This window comes from Triturus cristatus, chromosome 3_1 (assembly GCF_964204655.1).
Source record: "Triturus cristatus chromosome 3_1, aTriCri1.1, whole genome shotgun sequence".
NCBI classification, from domain to species: Eukaryota; Metazoa; Chordata; class Amphibia; order Caudata; family Salamandridae; genus Triturus; species Triturus cristatus.
Window position 1 is genome coordinate 59871589 of NC_140583.1, and position 17627 is coordinate 59889215.

Below are 17627 nucleotides of genomic sequence, written 5' to 3' on the forward strand. Positions count from 1 at the left end.
TTCCTTCCTGATGAAATATGGAGCAGGCGGAGCACCTCTTGGGCAGTCGCCAACCCGCAGGCTCTGGTCCACACGTGTTAATGTGTCTACATGGGCAGTCTCAAACGGTTTAGGGATGAAGCCAGTGTGGCCCAACTGACACAGTGATGGCGTGTATCACACAGACCCGCATTATTCACACACACAAGGTAACATTGACATAGGTTAAATTCAGGAGCTAGAAACACTTCAGTGAGTACAAGGGAGTAGCTAGAAAAACTAAATACCCCCCATACTATGCGATTGTGTGTCTGTTCATTTTTAGCATAATTAAAGCATTTTGCATTTTGCGCATTATCCACCTTCTGCAGCATAATCTATAGATTATAACAAAAGACATTGTTTCTAGCTCAAACAGGTAAAAAGTCACTAAAAAAGCAGCGACACGCTGCTGCACTGTGGAAGGCCCTACACAAAGGTTGACCGGACACCTTCCTGCTGTTCATTGTTATATTTGGGCGTTAAACCTATGCAAAAACAGTGTTAAAAATGACACAATAATGAAGTAATGCAATCACAAAATATGCCAAATTACACCGCATGATTGGATTTTTTTTTGCTGGATGATTTAGTCTACCTTTCTGCATAATTCCAGTGGCCCTGATCTGATGGCACTGAGAGCCATAAGTATCAACATTAGGAACTGGGGTTCCTACCGAGTAGCAAATTTGGAAATTACAATCATACATGACAGCTTTCTGTTTTTTAACCAGCAATTCCTAGTGGGTTGCAAATTGACCTACCTCATGATTATTAATGAGGTAGGTAGCAATTTGCGACCCATTATGAATTTGAGGCCGTCACAGGAATGGGACCTGCTGAGGTCTGCAGACCATCATGTCAGCGGTTGCTTTTTAATAAAGCAATCTCTTTATAAAATGCAGCCCATTTTCCGTGGACGCCTTAAACACGCCCCTTTCACATATCAAATCAGAATTGGCTTGAAAATGCAAATTGCGATTCAGAAACAAGTTGTCGAATCGTAGTTTGCCTTTTATACATTGAAAAAGCTTTTCTGCGGCGGCAAATAGGTTTGCGACTTTAAAAAAGCTCTGTACATTAGGGGTGGGCGGAATTTGCGAAATTCACTTTCGCAAATTATCGCGAAAATGTTAAAAATCTCCGCAAACATGCGGAAATATCGTGAAGATGCGGAAGTTTTTTTCCCGCCCGTTCGCGGTATTTTCTGCGTGGTCGCGGCTCGCCAACTTACCCATGCGGTTGCTCACGAGCGCGGCCATCTTGTTTTCACTTGTCTCGCGGTGCATGATCGCGAGAAGAAAGACGTGATCGCGCTACGCATGACGTTACTGCGCGCGCGAACTGTCGCGAGACAGTGCAAATGGCTATCAACAATCCAACATCTCGTGGAGAACGCGACCGGATCGGGAAAACTTGTCGGCGAACGCAGGGATTCAGGTAAGGCAATCACGCGCACGCGAGAATGTATTATTTTACAGCGCGAGCAAGAAACAAATTATCGCTAAGCTGCGGAATGCGGAAATTTTGACATTTTCGCGCTATCCGCGGAAGGCGAAAATGCCAAATGATTGCAATTTCCGCGAACAGAACGGAATTTTGGCCCAGGCCTACTGTACATCCGTCCCTAAGTGAGTGAACAAAGTGAGCGATCCCAAAGGTGTGCAGGCATTCGCATCTCTTCCCTTTTTTAATTGTTTCTTTTCCTTCTTCTTTTTTTTTGTTTCATGATCAATCCTTGCATCTCTCAGTCGTTCTTTCTCTAGCTATTTCTTTATTACCATCAATTCATACTATACTCCTTCTTTCCTTCTTTGCCTTCCTCCATTTTTTCATTTCTTTCTTCCTTCTTTTTCTTTTTAAAGCCTTTCTTACATTCTTTCTATTTCTTTACTTCTTGGCTTTCCTTCCTTCCAATCTTCTTTGGGGCCTTCCATTCATCCTGTTTGCTTTCTTTCTACCTTTCCTCGCTGCATACTTCTTTCGTTTCAGTGTCTCACTCATTTAGGCACTCACTTTTTTTTTCTTTGTCATTTCAATCACTTCCCTTGGTGATCTTGCTGGCTTTTTTGCCCCATCCCGCCTTATACCCCGCCCCACAATGGTGACGTGGCATCTTGCCTCCTGCAGTGTTTATTAGGTTCTTAGCCCTCTTGTGACCCTACAGCCATCGATTAAAATGGGGGCAGCCACAAAACCAATCCAGTGTGCCCCAGTAATTCCCCCCAGCCTCCACCCCCCCCCCCCCCCCCGCTGTTAATGCTGATGGAGTGGATGTTTCACCCTTGAGTGAGCATGTGCCTAGCCACATGGACGGTTGTTCTGCTCCAAGGTCGGGCAGGGCAGATGTTAAAGCCCCACAGGACGTGTGTCTTTACCTGTGATGCATGAGGGCTGCACTGCTGGATTGATGAGAGGCCAAGCTCACCCCAAATGCACCCCAGACCTAGATTACAATGACATATTAGCAACTACTGTGGTTCACTTGGGAAAGTCTCAACAAACACAGGCTGAGGCTATAGACATAAATGGGAACACAATGCATTGCGCTGTGCAGTCCTCATCAGCATCATTTGGGTTGCGTTTAAATTGTTTCTTTAATTAAAAACTCTTTTCTGACCAAATCTTCCAACTTTTGGTCATTGAATTTTCCATCACACTTGGTGCAGTTCATCCCTGCCTTTGTGTTTTGGGAATATTTGGGGTCGTAGTTTTCAATTTTCCTCTCCCATTGTGATAATTATTTCCGTTCTTCCTTGGGTGTTAATTCGTTATTTCTGTTGTTTTTTCTGGGGCTCCTCATATGGCAGGCTCATTCTGTCTCCAATATTTTATGTTTTCTTTTATGTTTATAGCCTCAGGCTGTGTTTTTTAAGACCATCCCAAGTCAACCACAGTTACTTGTTGACATATATTTACCCTGGTTCTCAGGGTTATAGGGTTGACGGGATTACAAAAAGGCATTGGGTACACCGAAGGGGATGGGGACTTAGGGTCAGAAAATGGAAATTCCAGGTACTGCAGCGGGTCACAGAACGCGTGGGTCAACTACACAACTCGTCGTTTCTTTGTGTTTAGATGTAATCTTCATTGCTATAACACCTTACTATGACAACATTTTTCAAAAGAAGATGGAAGGTGTACTCTCAGCCAAGTCAAACACGAGTGATTTATTCTGCAAATACTTCTTTTATTTACATCAGTCCTTAAAACACGGCACACAGCCAACGCGTTTCGTTCCCAAACATGCCAAAAAGGGAACTTCGTCAGGGCTCTTAGAATATATAACCAATCGTTGAGGGGCAGATGTAATATTTCAACAAAGCATGTCCAAAAGGTGCAATACACCTTATGGAAATATGTACGCATAATAGCGATGGATAATACAGCGTGCACATCAGACCCAGATTGAAGTTTGGTAAATATCTCACTTCTTTAAATAGTATCACATACAGGGTGCCACCGATATATCAGTAGATCCTAACTGGTCTTCTTTAGTAGACAAAAGACAGTGTCTTCCGGTTATTATGCCGTTCCGTGACTTTTGTCTACTAAAGAATACCAGTTAAGATCTACTGATATATCGGTGGCACCCTGTATTTGATTATGCAGATTTAAAGATCACCTTAGTTCCTCCCAATTGGTCTTCTCAGATCCAGAGGAACAACTCTCTTGTCAAGTCAAGTCAAGTCAAAGTATGCTTTATTCGAATTTCATTCATAAAAGCAAAATACAAATTTACAATAAAAGACAAATACGTACAACATTTTAAAAATTAAATTAAATTCCAATTAAAAACATCAGAGTGCAAGACATACTTCTTAAAGTTTTCTGACTTGGATACTAAACCTATGTTTATATAAAACGTACTGTTCTATTAACAATAGTGTATTATAAAAAGTGATAAAATAGTTTGGGTAAGGGTAATTTAAAAAGTGACATACGAAGTAAAAATGCAGAAGAAAATGGCATAACAGAGAGTAGTCAGATGACTAGCAGTCTCTGTCTGATCAAGAGAATAGTCAAATGGCTAGCAGTCTCTGTTTAATCATCCACGCCCATCCTAGATACTTTGCAGTGGCTACAGAGATCCAAGTCAAAGTGCTAGTGCATATAATACGCAAAGCTACAATACTACAGGTTGTCCCCAGGTTTTTACACATCAGGGACAGCCAGATACGCCTTGGTACCGCATAAAATTTACAAGAAAATAGAAAGTGACCGGTGGTTTCTCTAGTAATACCACAAACAGGGCAGCTATCACAAGATCCACCTGCCCACTTAGCTGTCAAGAATCTGAGGGGAAGTGCACCTGCTCTGAGTTGGAAGAGGAGCTTCCTTTCTACAGGCCTAGTTATAATGTCCCAGTAGGGTTCTAGGCAGGGATACATCTTAGCCTCTAAGAATTCTCCAGTCATGGAACCAGCACTTGAGCTACTCCAATGCCGGGATGCAACCATCTCCCAGTAAGTACTCTTTAAAAGACTTTTAGATGGAAAAATTGCTCTCGCCGGGTCTTCCCAAAGTGAGCACATACCAAGCTCGGTCAGGGATATCTTGAGTGATTTTAACCATCCAATTTTGTGGTATACATCAGATCTTATAATGTCTAAAAAACCCTCGGCGTAATGAGAGAGCACAGGAGTCGTCCATAACCTACGCCAATACAAGATCGGACGAAGCTTAACCAAATCTGAGACTGCTCTTCTACCCAAATCGTATTTGAGGGGCAACAATGGGGTGCTTTTAGGGACACCGGTTATTCCCCTAAGAAATTTGTTCTCCGAGGATTGTAGTGCAACCACCTTCTCGAAGCCCCAAAGCTCAGCACCATAAAGCGCAGAGCCTAGAGCCTTTGCTTCATAAACCTGTAAGGCAGGTTTTACAGGTTTAGTTAAAGATTTTCTGTGCTCTGTACAGATAGCACCAGACAATTGCCTATGTCTAAGTGTAGCAATGTCAATGTGATGCCGCCAACTCTTCTCGCTAGATATATGTATACCTAAATATATAAAGGTATTCACTACCTCTAGCGGGCGGTCATTCAAGGTAATTTTAGATTTAAAACTACGATGGGGGTTAAATATCATGAGTTTTGTTTTGGCTGTATTAACCTCTAAGCCGTACTCCCCACAGAATTGATCAAAAATAGACAAGGCACGCTGCAAACCCCTGGGGGTTTTAGATAGGGGTGGGCGGAATTTGCGTAATCGCGTTACGCAAATCTCCGCGAAACGGTAAAAAATCTCCGCGAACATGCAGAAAGTTCCGCGAACACGCGGAATTGCTTGTTCTCGATACTTTTTTCCTGTTCGCGATCGCTGTTTGCGTGCTCGGGGTGAAATATCTCGCGAACACGCATATTGAGAACGCGACCAAGCAAAAATTTCGCGAAGTTGCGGAACGTAGATTTTTTTGCAATTTCGCGTTCTCCGCGGAACGCGAAATTACCCAAATTTCGCAAATTCCGCGAACGGAACGGAATTTACCGCCCAGGCCTAGTTTTAGATAGGATGAGCGTATCATCTGCAAACATTAAAATAGGGATTTTAGTCCCAGCTAAAAAAGGGGCATCCACTTGTGCAGAAAGCATGCGGGCAACAACGTCATTAATATACAATGTGAAAAGGAAAGGAGCCATCGAACATCCTTGCCGAACTCCCCTTTCGACTGGGAAGTCCGCAGTTACCGAGCCCACTCCCCCCCACTGGATTCTAGCGAAGTTAGATTCATGAAGCCTCATTATCAAGGATAGTAACTCACTTGGGAGACCCTGGTTTTTGAGGACCGACCATAACTTAGACCGGGGAACAAGGTCGAAGGCAGCCCGCAAATCTACAAAAGCCGCATACAAGCTGCCCTCACCCAGCACAACGGTCCTCCATTGCAACAGGGTAAAACGAAAGACCTGGTCCACCGTACTTGTGGACCGACAAAAACCTGCCAAATCCAGGAGCCTATTGACGATCACACGCCCCACAACCTTTTGAATAGTGTATATAAGGCTTATTGGTCTGTAATTACCCGGCTTAGACCGGTCGCCTTTCTTATAGACAGGTATAATTACAGCAACCTGCCAAGATGTTGGTACCGCTGCGCCCAGTGCAATAGCATTCATAAGGAGATGGATGTACTTACACCAGGGCTCTTTATCATTAATAAATAAGTCAGCTGGCACTCCATCGAGACATGGGGCACGTCCACAAGCCACTGAACTAAGGGCCATCACAATTTCATCAATACTGAAGAAATTATCTTGAAAATGATCTGCACTAATTTCTGGTCCCAACTTGGCATTATTTGGCTCGGCGTACTGATCTTTAAAAATTTTTACCCATTCATCTTCTGGCACATTGTTATGCGGGGGCTCGGGAAAACCCGGGTTTCTCCACCTGACAATGTGCCAGAATAACCGAGAATCCTTCCAATCACTAGCTGCCTTTAACTCAGACCAGTGGTGCTCGTCCCAGGCTTTCTTTGCCTTAGTTATACTAGTTTTGTAATCCTTTCTGGTGGATTGAATTACAGCAGATTGCCCAACCTTTATGGCATTACCCAAAGTTAGTCGAGCATCCCTACACTGGTCATTATACCACCTAGCAGGCTTTAGAGCTCTGGGTCGTTTTTTTTTCACAGGCTTAAGGAAGTAGTCTTTAATTGTACAAAAAAGGGTATTGTGTATTTCTACTACCTTTTCTAAACCGGTGCTAAGTGAGTTGGAATGCTCTATAGCCAGTATTGCTTTGTCAACCTGTCCGCTGATATTAGCAATAGCCTAACTGTTAGTTACTATGTTTTCCCACCTTAATCTACGCATGTCATTAGTGGGAACAATCAGGGGAGGGGCGATCTCAGAGGGGCCTATGGGCCGTATGATATGGGACCACCATTTATGAATTGCGCACAGTGGATTGTGATCGCTCTCTGTCCTCCCAACAACCTCCATGTCGCAGATCAATGGCCATAGTTTGAGACTACATAAAACGTAGTCAATCCTACTTTTGTATCGCCCGTTATCAAATGTACTAGTCCCATTTCTGTCACTGCTGGTCCTTCCATTTAGAGCTCTTAAGCCCTTTTCATAACAGAGGGCATTGAGACCGATCACGTCATCGGTCCAACGCACAACCGGTGTGAGTTCCAATTTAGGAACTCCCCATTGCCGGTCCTCTTCATCCCCAAAGAGATCATCTTTATTGACTAGGGGTTCAAATGTTCTATTGAAATCGCCCGCAATGACTATGTTGTTATTTAAGGAATGGGTATCAAGAAGACAGCCCAAGGCTGCAAGAACCTCGGACCTCCCCCCCCTGTTACTCCGGACTCTCTTGTCTTTCAATCCCTTTTTTCTTTCCCAACATCTTGTCTGCTTCAGAGGTTGTTTCTAAGTGTGTGTGAAATTCAAGTAATTTGCTTTTGCATAAATATGTGAAATTTGGGAAAAAATGGGGGAAAAAAATTATAAGAGATGCAAAGTGCTATTTAATGGTGTATTTTAGTGCAAAATGTGTCCTAGCATTTTGGACATGAGGACGCACTTGGTGCTTAAAAAACACCAAAACTTGAAGGGCGCCAAACAGTAGTTGCTTGCATTTTGGTAGTTTGCGTTGTCCTTGTGTAATCCTCACGCTAAATGTTTGCCACACACTGCTTGTAATTACATGAGCTGGCATAATAGCGTAAATTCAGGCATTTCATGTGACAATCCTAATGCAAAAATTAGCAAAATTACGCAAGATTACACCCACATAACAGACATTTCGCCCTGGCGTGGTTGTTTTGCAGCTGTCTCACTTGGAACTGGAGTCAACACCCCGCTGCGTCTGCGACCCGTTGTCATGGGCCGGCTTCAGGGAAAGTCTTGGAGGCGGATCTTTCCCTTCACAAAATGGCTACCTGGATTTTGAAGTAAGAATCCGGAAATGTGTCCCGCTGCCAGTCAAGAACACAACATACACTTGTTTGTTGGACTACCCCATCAGCACTGTCTCATTGTCTGATTTACAAACCTCATTTTGTAGGTTGTAAAGTACTACTATAGAAGTACTGTTCACATTCTAGGAAATACAGTTCACAAACCTACGGCTGGCGACCATCACCTCTGCCTCTGCTATCTTCACTGTAGGGTGTTGTGGCCGAGATCTCAGCCAACAGGTGAAAAAATACTAATAGTAGTAACTTTACGCTTGTAAATTCTGTTGTATAAAGCTCCACACCTTCAACTGATGCAGGTCTACACCTAGGTGTAGCTCTCCACTGAGAAACAGTGAATACCAAAAAGGTAGAGGGTTACACTTCAGGTGTAGGAGTAAATAAACACATGAGTAAATATGCATGCGTATATTTATAGTTGTGAACCACGTTTATTAAAGTCTGTAAAGGTTCTTGCACAACGTAATTCAGTGGGTATGCTGGGCTTTAAGATGGTAAACAAACTGACCCTATATTTTATGTTGTGTTGCATCGAAGGTGTACCCACACAGAGCTTTGGTAAATATGGAGCAAAGTGTGTTGTTAGTTGGTTTCAGTTTTATTGTCGCTAACACATGATAACAAGGTAGTTCAATCGGTCTTCCATTTTACAGCTAATGTGTATCGCACTCAGTCTTCGTGAGTAGAGGAGCTTTATGTAGCCGACACATGTTTTGCTTGATGCTTGTAAACCATGAGTTTACTCTAGGAACGATTCACATCTTTCTTGTTGGACACTTAGTAGTGTGCTGCTCCACATCACTTTCTGTTGGCAGATCACTCTCACTCTCTGGCCTGTATGATTTTGTTGGAATATATACTGGATTGCAAACCTAGCACGCCACAACTATCTGGATCCAGAACTTGTCATGTGTGGTTTGTGCGGAAGCGTCCAAGCACATGGAGCTACTTTGGTCGCACGCTCTCCAGCTGGAATCCAGCTGTAAATCGCTTCTGCGCGCGAGGACTGCGTCAAACTATCCCTATATTTACATCACCTTAGGATGGGAGTTCAATTGCATAAACAATTATACATAATATATCAATTATATAACAATTATTTTATATCCAAAGTTTTCTCAATCATTTTCTCTAAATTTTTTATTGTACTGGAGTGTTTCTTTTATTAAATACATTTATTTGGATTTTGGACGGATTCATAGGACTTGATATGGATGTTTTCAATGGATTTTTTCTTATGTTGAGAAATACTTTTACATTTTTGGGGAATTGTTTACAATTTGGAATTCTACATATGGAACAGAATTTCTGCTTCATGAGAGCTGCAGCTTTAAACTGTAAACAAAAATGTGTATTATTTTATTAAAGTCAAAATGTTGGTTAGATAGAGTTTAATTTGATAAATTACATATTTATGTTGATGTGTTTTATTATATGTTTCTGGTTTGCAGTAGTATTAAGTATCGATTTATATTATCTATGTTGCATTTTAGAATGATGGTGGTAATATGTTTTTTACCGATTCATTTTAATAATTATAAGGAGTGTAATAGGTAATGTTTCATTAATATCATGTGAATATTTATGGACTGTACAAGAATTTAAAAAAAGTAAAGTTATAAAAATTATTAATTATTTGATATCATTTTGATTTTTTTCTGGTGATGATTTTTGTAAGTTTGTGTTCATTATAGCATAAAATAAATAATAATTTTAATTACTTTGAAATAAATTAATTATTTACAGAGACATTCTATGCAGATTTGTTTCTTAATATGTTTAGTATAGTTTTCCTATTAGTTTATGGTAAAGTAGAGCATAATAATGTCTGAGTTAGGATTTCTAGGTAGTGTAATCCTTTGTTCTTTGGAAAGATTAGGACTTGGTAGCCAGCAATTCATGCATTTGGTGCATTTCTGTAAATTGGTATAGAGTAGGGTGTCTCCTTTTAAAACTGCTGTGGACGCGGTTATGCCACCCTTTCACTGCATGATTGGCTGTGTCTTCCTATGATAGTGTGCTGCTGAGCACATACCGCCAGGATATATGGAACAAGCGCTGGGGTCTGGGCCCTGAATAGCACAAGTTCAACTCAGCTGTCCTCAAAGTAATCAAGTAAGGGAGTTACTTTTTTCATCAGCTTTTTAAATTGGTGATTCAAACCATAAATTTTAATGTGTTGCCCCCTCACTTGGTAAAATATATACTATTGAAATATTTTTTTGATTTAAAAAACATGTTTAGTATTAGTAGAGGAGTTATTACTTAAAGTGGATTTTTGCTGATGGTTGCATAAAGCTTGACTGCAATGGATATAACATATTTGTGTTGTTGTGTGAGCATATATTCTAAGGACTATTTAAATAACTGCCTCTTCAAAATCCATAAAATGTTATCGAGGGTGGTATTTTTTGTTTTTTCTTTAATAATTACTATTAATTTGCAAGAGTGGATTGTGTATATCAAGGTAAAGATTGATGGGCAGGATTTAAAAGTGCTATCTATTAACGAGGTAGTGCATTGTGTTAGAATTAGCATCTTGCTAGCTGTGCTGAAAACTAACATTCTCTCATTAATTTCTTTATCATAAAGATTGAAGTTCTCCATTTTATGAGTTATTTCAGGCGGTCAGTAATATCTGTCTCATCAAATCTTTTTTGGACAGTCAAGGTGTGTCTTTCTGTTCTTCTGTTTCTAGTAATTAGCCTCTTTTAATTTAGTATGGAGGGCGACTCATCGATTATTTCCTGAGGAACGTTAGGAAAATTGGGGCAGATTTGCAATCCCCTTGCAACACTTTTGCTCTGCCGGTGCATAGCTTTTGTGACTCAGCGGCGGTGTAAAAATTGCGGCCAATTTACAATGTGGCGCATCAAGGGAGATGCGTCACGTTGTAAAGCTCTGCGTCACATTATACCTGTGTCGGGTATAATGTATGCATGGTGGGCGTTCCCAAACAGGAAAACCTTGTAAAAGTGGCGCAGTGAAATCTACACAATTTCACTGCGCCACATCTAGGACACCTCTGCGTCAAAACATTACGCCTGCTTAAAGCAGGCGTAAGGAGTGATGCATGGTAGTGAGAATAGGCCTCAACATGCATTGCTGGAATTGTGTCCTGCTTGCGACACGACTCCAGCAATGCGTTACTTATGTGCCAACAGATGCGTTTATAATTTCTGATAAATACGTCAGTCCTTGCGCCATGGTGCACAGTATTGTAAATACTGTGTATGCTTTGTGATGCAAGGGTTTCACAGGCTGGCGCAGGGAAACTGACACATCTTTACAGATGCTTCAGTTTCTTGTAAATCTGCCCCATAGTCTTTTGGGATTATTTGTGCTGGTGATTTAGCTAATGCTTGCTTCTGTCAAGTCTTGCTTTGTGTTACAAATGTGTATTTCAGCTCCATTGTTGGATGCATGTGTTCTTTCATGTTCTCAACTATGGTGGTTGCACAACCAGCAGAGCAATGTGAATACCATTCACTGCACTTCAGTGGGGTTCTTTGTGGGTGGTGCTCTCTTTGGTGTGGGGATACAGCCCATATATGTTAGTAGGGTTACACTTTCTGTGAAGTTGTCTAATTAGCTTTATTAGTCATTTTGGAATCTGTGTATAATATAAATTTGAGAAGTATAACTGTTTTATAATTACTTAAACTAAAATTGTTTATAGGGTTCTAAGGTTTAGAGGTAACAATTTAGTTTAAGAGTAATTCAAAGGTTTTTTTATAGCATTTTTTGCAGCAGTTCGTGTGTTTGGCACATTTTGTATTTATACTTTTTTTTACTTCTGTTTTCTTTTCTTTTTAAGTATTTCAGTTTTAATTTCATACTTTAAAGTTTTAGTTATGTATTATTGCATTAGGGAGTACCATATATGAAAGATGCTAGTTAAATTGTGACATGTTAGTTGCAGTGATAATTATATATTTGTTGAATATTACTTTTTCGTTTTTGTTTAGGTAGATTATTTGGTGTGTTTATGTCTCTTATTTGATATTCATAGTGATATCATAGTACTCAATGTATTGATTATTAATATTTTTGATGGTTTATAATTGTTTTAAAGTGTCTGATATTTTGAGAGTCTGTATTTTTGATTTCTATATTGGTGGTTTTATGATGTGTTGATTGGCAATATTTTTGCAAGAGACATTTTTATTCTCTCTGTAGATGCTCAACAAAGTTGATATTAAGGCTATTGGTGTTTTTGTAACAACATTGTTGTACCACAATAGATATGCTGTCAATAATTTGCCATACATCTTCAGTAACAATAGAGTTTGGATCAAAATGTTATTTATCAACAACTGATCATATCGCCCAGGATTATTTGATTTTGTAAATTGCAAACAAATTGAAAAATTTGAATTTTTGTAGAAATCACATGATTATTACCAAGGTTTGGAAAAATCTAAAAAAAAAACTAAGTGTACGTAAAATGTTCTTAATTTGCTATTGTGTAACTAATTACGCGAACTTTCATATAAATGATGTGAAATATAAAGGTACACCCTCCTGCACAGAACAATGCTTAGAGGCATTTTTCTCTTTCTAGGAAGAGGAAGAGGAAACAACAAGGAGAAAGGAGGCTATATCTCCTCCATCCGCCTCTGTTGGGAAGGTGTACTATTGGTTTACTACCCTTGGTAAATCTGGGATGGCATCAAACTTCATGGGTGTATGCCTGGGAAAACCCACTCTCCACTAGGCCTGGGCTAAAATTCTGTTCCGCTCGCGGAAATTGCGATAATTTGACATTTTTGTGTTCCGCGGGGAGCGCGAAAATGTCAAAATTTCCGCAATCCGCATCTTACCGGAAATGTTTTTCTTGCTCGCGCTGTAAAAAAATACATTCTCGTGTGCGCGCGATCGCCTTACCTGAATCCCCGCGTTAGCCGACAAGTTTTCCCGATCTGGTCGCGTTTTCCACGAGATGTTGGATTGTTGGTAGCCATTTACGCTGTCTCGCGACAGTTCGCGCCCGCATTAACGTCATTTGTCACGCGATCACGTCATTCGTCGCGCGATCATATCTTTCTTCTCGCGATCATGCACCGCGAGAGTATGAGATGATTGAGATCTTGCGCCCATGAGCAACCGCATGTGTAAGTTGGCGAACCACGATCACGCAGAAAATACCGCAAACGGGCGGGAAAAAAACTTCCGCGTCTTCGCGATATTTCCGCGTGTTTGCAGAGATTTTTAACATTTTCGCGATAGTTTGCGAAAGTGAATTTCGCAAATTCCGCCCATCCCTACTCTCCACCCATGGAACGCCACCCAACGCAGAGGAACGCTAGGCAATGATATGCACAGCCTTGCGTTACTCTGGATTTACTAAGCCACGCAGGTGGATTTATGTGGTTTAGTAAGTCTCACTTAAGCCCTTGCATTGCCTTGCATGACGGCAAGTCAACACAAGGCTTTAGTAAATCTAGCCATTTGTTTTTGTGACAGGCGCGTTTGTGCCTGTTGCAAAAATACCACAAATGTTGCTTTCTTCAATATTTTTTTGATCCTGCAAGATTTGACAACTCAGTCCTGGTTATCCTGAGGGCTCTGAGTGGTGCAGCTGTCCTGCATGGAAACACGAGGATGTGATGTTATCAAGGCTGCCCTTTCTGTGGTAAAACAGTGTGTAAAGCAATGTTTCACTCAGCGGAAAGCATGCTTCCCTATAGACATTTATTGTAATCAAGGGTTGTGTTATTTATCCGTTGCACCCCAGTTCATGTCTGCTTCGTGTCTTCAGTGCTCACCCTCGGGGTCTCTGGAGGCGCCTAGGTCCATCACGAAGCCCAGCTTGTCATCTTTGTAAAGACTTCTTGAAGCATCACCTGCGCTGAGAGGAGTGTAAAAAAACATGCACATGTTAGAACAATGAAACAAAACATGGTTATGAAAATCATGCAACAGAAGATATATTGTTTGGGGTACACTTCATCCATGCTAATGACTCGCACAGTGGAACCATGGCTATCCAGTGGTCTCGGCTCTGTGAGGTCATGTGATGTCATCCAAATGCTCTCTGGTTAGGGCGCATGTGTGGGGCCGCCTTACATTCTGGACCTCTTCACCTTAACACTTTTTCACTCAGTCCTCACATTCACCCAAAACGCTGTTGGTCCTCTAACCACACAAACTGACCGTATTTCTACTATGAAAGTTACAAGGCTGCCTACTGGGGAAGCCTCGGCCACACCACAGACAGACCCCATGGAGGGTAAGGCCCCATCGGCTATCGCTGGAGACCAGGACCAGACCTTTGGTGGACGAGACAGCTCGGGGGCATCACTGCATGCTACAAAGATCCTTTCCTATCCACGGATCAGGTTTTGGGTTCCGGCAGGGCTGGCTATCTCTTTCATCCTTCTGAGGTTAATAAAGTGATCACCCTTGAGTTGGGCAAGAAAGCATCAGAATTCGCTGATGCCTGTAATTAACGTTTCAACTCTTATGAACGTTTATGCCGCAAAATGTCAGTATTTAGCTGATAGACATATGTGGCCATACAATTACTTGTTTCATTTCTGGCATTCATAAGAACTGATTTACATTAAACTGCTTAAAATAAACCTTGCAAGAAATGACGTGCAGCACACTGTGGCGTTTGTTTCCACAGGGTTTACCGGTGGATTCTGCATGCCTGCAGCCACGGTATTACATCAAAGCAAGTGTATTTGCATAGTTCATTGAAAACCATTGCTTACTAATTAAAACTCAATCAAGCACCTTCAAAAAAGTATAAAACCTGTTCACAAACGGTTCTCAAAGCCATACGTTCCTTAAAACCCCAAAGAAGGGCGTTCAAAATGTAAAAACCGCTGACATCGTATCTCTTTCATAAGAAGGAGGAGGAAAGGGTGGATTTAAAGAGAGTCGAGCGAGGAAGAAGGTGCGACCATGTATTATAATACAATAAATATCCCTGTGTTTCAAGCACTCTGATTTGTGAAAGAATGAGTGTTGGTCCCCAAAGCTCTGCTCAGAAGCCCATGGCCAGCGCTATAAATGTAGGCGCTACCAAGGCTGAGAGTATTCAATGCACCTCATGTCTCTAGTGCACTCCCAGACACTCACTGCCTTTCATCTCCCGCTTGCAGGTTTCCACTTTCTCCCCTTGTGATGGGTTTCCGTCTTTTTCTCTCTGCGTCTTTCTACTTTGTGTATTTTTGCCTCCCTTGATCTGGGAAATGAAATAAGGGCCAGTACCCAAAAACGAGTGCCAGTGGGCCCCACCAGCAACACCGGCTCAAATTAAGCACTGGTGAGAAGACTATTGCGAGTCACCTCCGAGGCTCGTGACTTTATGCAGTAACTCGGACTCAGCATCATTCATCCATACGTTCACGGGCCCCTGGGAGTCTTACTAGAGCCTTCTGATGTACATTAAGCGGCGCCTTACCCCATATATTATCGTACATGTCAGCTTGGGCTGTGTGCTGTATAAATGGTGGCTCTGATATTTATGGCTCCCTCCAGGCGCTGTGATGTCATCCGGCGCGCGCAGGCAGGCGTGCAGCTGATCACCTCTACGTGTTGCATACATGTGTCATGAGCTGTAGCGCCGGCTTTCATCATATAACCATCACCAGATGGCTAATGGTGTGTAATGGCTATCCTCGGCCAAGGGTCCCAGGCACGCATCTATCTTCGAGATCGTTTGGGAGTCACGTGACCCAGGCTGCACCACTCGCGTGCTTGCAGATATCTTCATGGCACGGCGCTTATCTATGTTTATTATTTATGTTTGTACTTTAAGTAAGAAAATCAGCCACGGAGTGGGCCCTTGCTGGGAAAAGCTGCTACTCACCTTGGCATACGTGATCCCGCGCCCTACACAGCTCTGCATCCTACACACAGCCGTACCCTTTTGTGGTATGCCGTGCTGTGTTATATTATGCTATTGTGTTTGCTTATATAATAACACTCTGAGTTTTCTGCTATTCCAAATATTTCTGTGTGAAGCAGCAGTGCACACTTGGGTTGCCAGATGACTCCATGTCATGTAGTCAAAGCTTTTCCTGCCCTGGACTTTTCTTTTACAAACGGTAGTTGTCTAGTGTGGAAGTTAAATTGTGTTGTTAGACCTAAACCAGAACTACAAATCCCAGAATGCACTGAAGTGGGAAATGAAAGTCTAGCGCTGGAAACGGGGTGCTTGAGATGAAGTCAAATAGTAACAATACGCAAGCTTCCTTCATATAGAGGACATTCCCAACACCAGAAGGGTTAGTGCAAGCTCCCCTCACACACAGAACAGGGAAATAACACAGAGAATAGTTGTGCAAATTTGCCTCGCTCACAGGCACCCGCTTGGAACGGGACAGACAGCAGTAGTGCAAGCTTCCATCAAACACAGCAAAGAAGCAGACAGAGCACCAGCAGTGTGGGCTATCCTCATATACAGCAGTTTTTATTGTATCAAGTGGTAGTGCAGGCTACCCTCACACACACAGTAGTATACAGACCACCAGCTGTGTGGGCTATCCTCACATACAGAAGTTGTATTGTACCCAGGGGTAGTGCAAGCTACCCCCTGACACACAGTGGTAGGCAGAGCACCAGCAGTGTGAGCTATCCTCACATACAGAAGTTGTATTCTATCCAATGGTAGTGCAGGCTACCCTCACACACACAGTAGTATACAGACCACCAGCTGTGTGGGCTATCCTCACATACAGAAGTTGTATTGTACCCAGGGGTAGTGCAAGCTACTCCCTGACACACAGTGGTAGGCAGAGCACCAGCAGTGTGAGCTATCCTCACATACAGAAATTGTATTCTATCCAATGGTAGTGCAGGCTACTGTCACACACACAGTAGTATACAGACCACCAGCTGTGTGGGCTGTCCTTACATACAGAAGTTGCATTGTACCCAGGGGTAGTGCAAGCTACCCCCTGTCACACAGTGGTAGGCAGAGCACCAGCAGTGTGAGCTATCCTCACATACAGAAGTTGTATTCTATCCAATGGTAGTGCAGGCTACCCTCACACACTGTAGTATACAGACCACCAGCTGTGTGGGCTATCCTCACATACAGAAGTTGTATTGTACCCAGGGGTAGTGCAAGCTACCCCCTGACACACAGTGGTAGGTAGAGCACCAGCAGTGTGAGCTATCCTCACATACAGAAGTTGTATTGTACCCAGGGGTAGTGCAGGCTACCCTCACACACACAGTAGTATACAGAACACCAGCTGTGTGGGCTGTCCTCACATACAGAAGTATTGTATCCAATGGTAGTTCAAGTTACCCTGAAACACACAGTAGTAGACAAAACACCAGCAGTGCAGGTGACCCTCTCACACACTAGTTGTACAGTGCACAGCAGTAGTTCAAGATCCCCTGAAACACACAGAAGAAGTAGAAAGAGCAGCAGCAGTGCAGGCTTAACTCCTCACACAAGTTGAACAGTGCACAACAGTAGTGCAAGATTCCACTAAACAGATAGAGGTAGAGAGAGCACCAGTGCAGGCGTCCCTCACACACACAAGTTGAAAAGTGCACAGCAGGAGTGCAAGAATCCCTCAAACAGGTAGCAGTACAGAGCGCACCGGTGCAGGCATCCCTCGCACACACAAGTTGAAAAGTGCACAGCAGACATGCAAGTATCCTCAAAGAGGTAGAAGTAGAGAGAGCACCAGTAAAGTGATCAATCACAC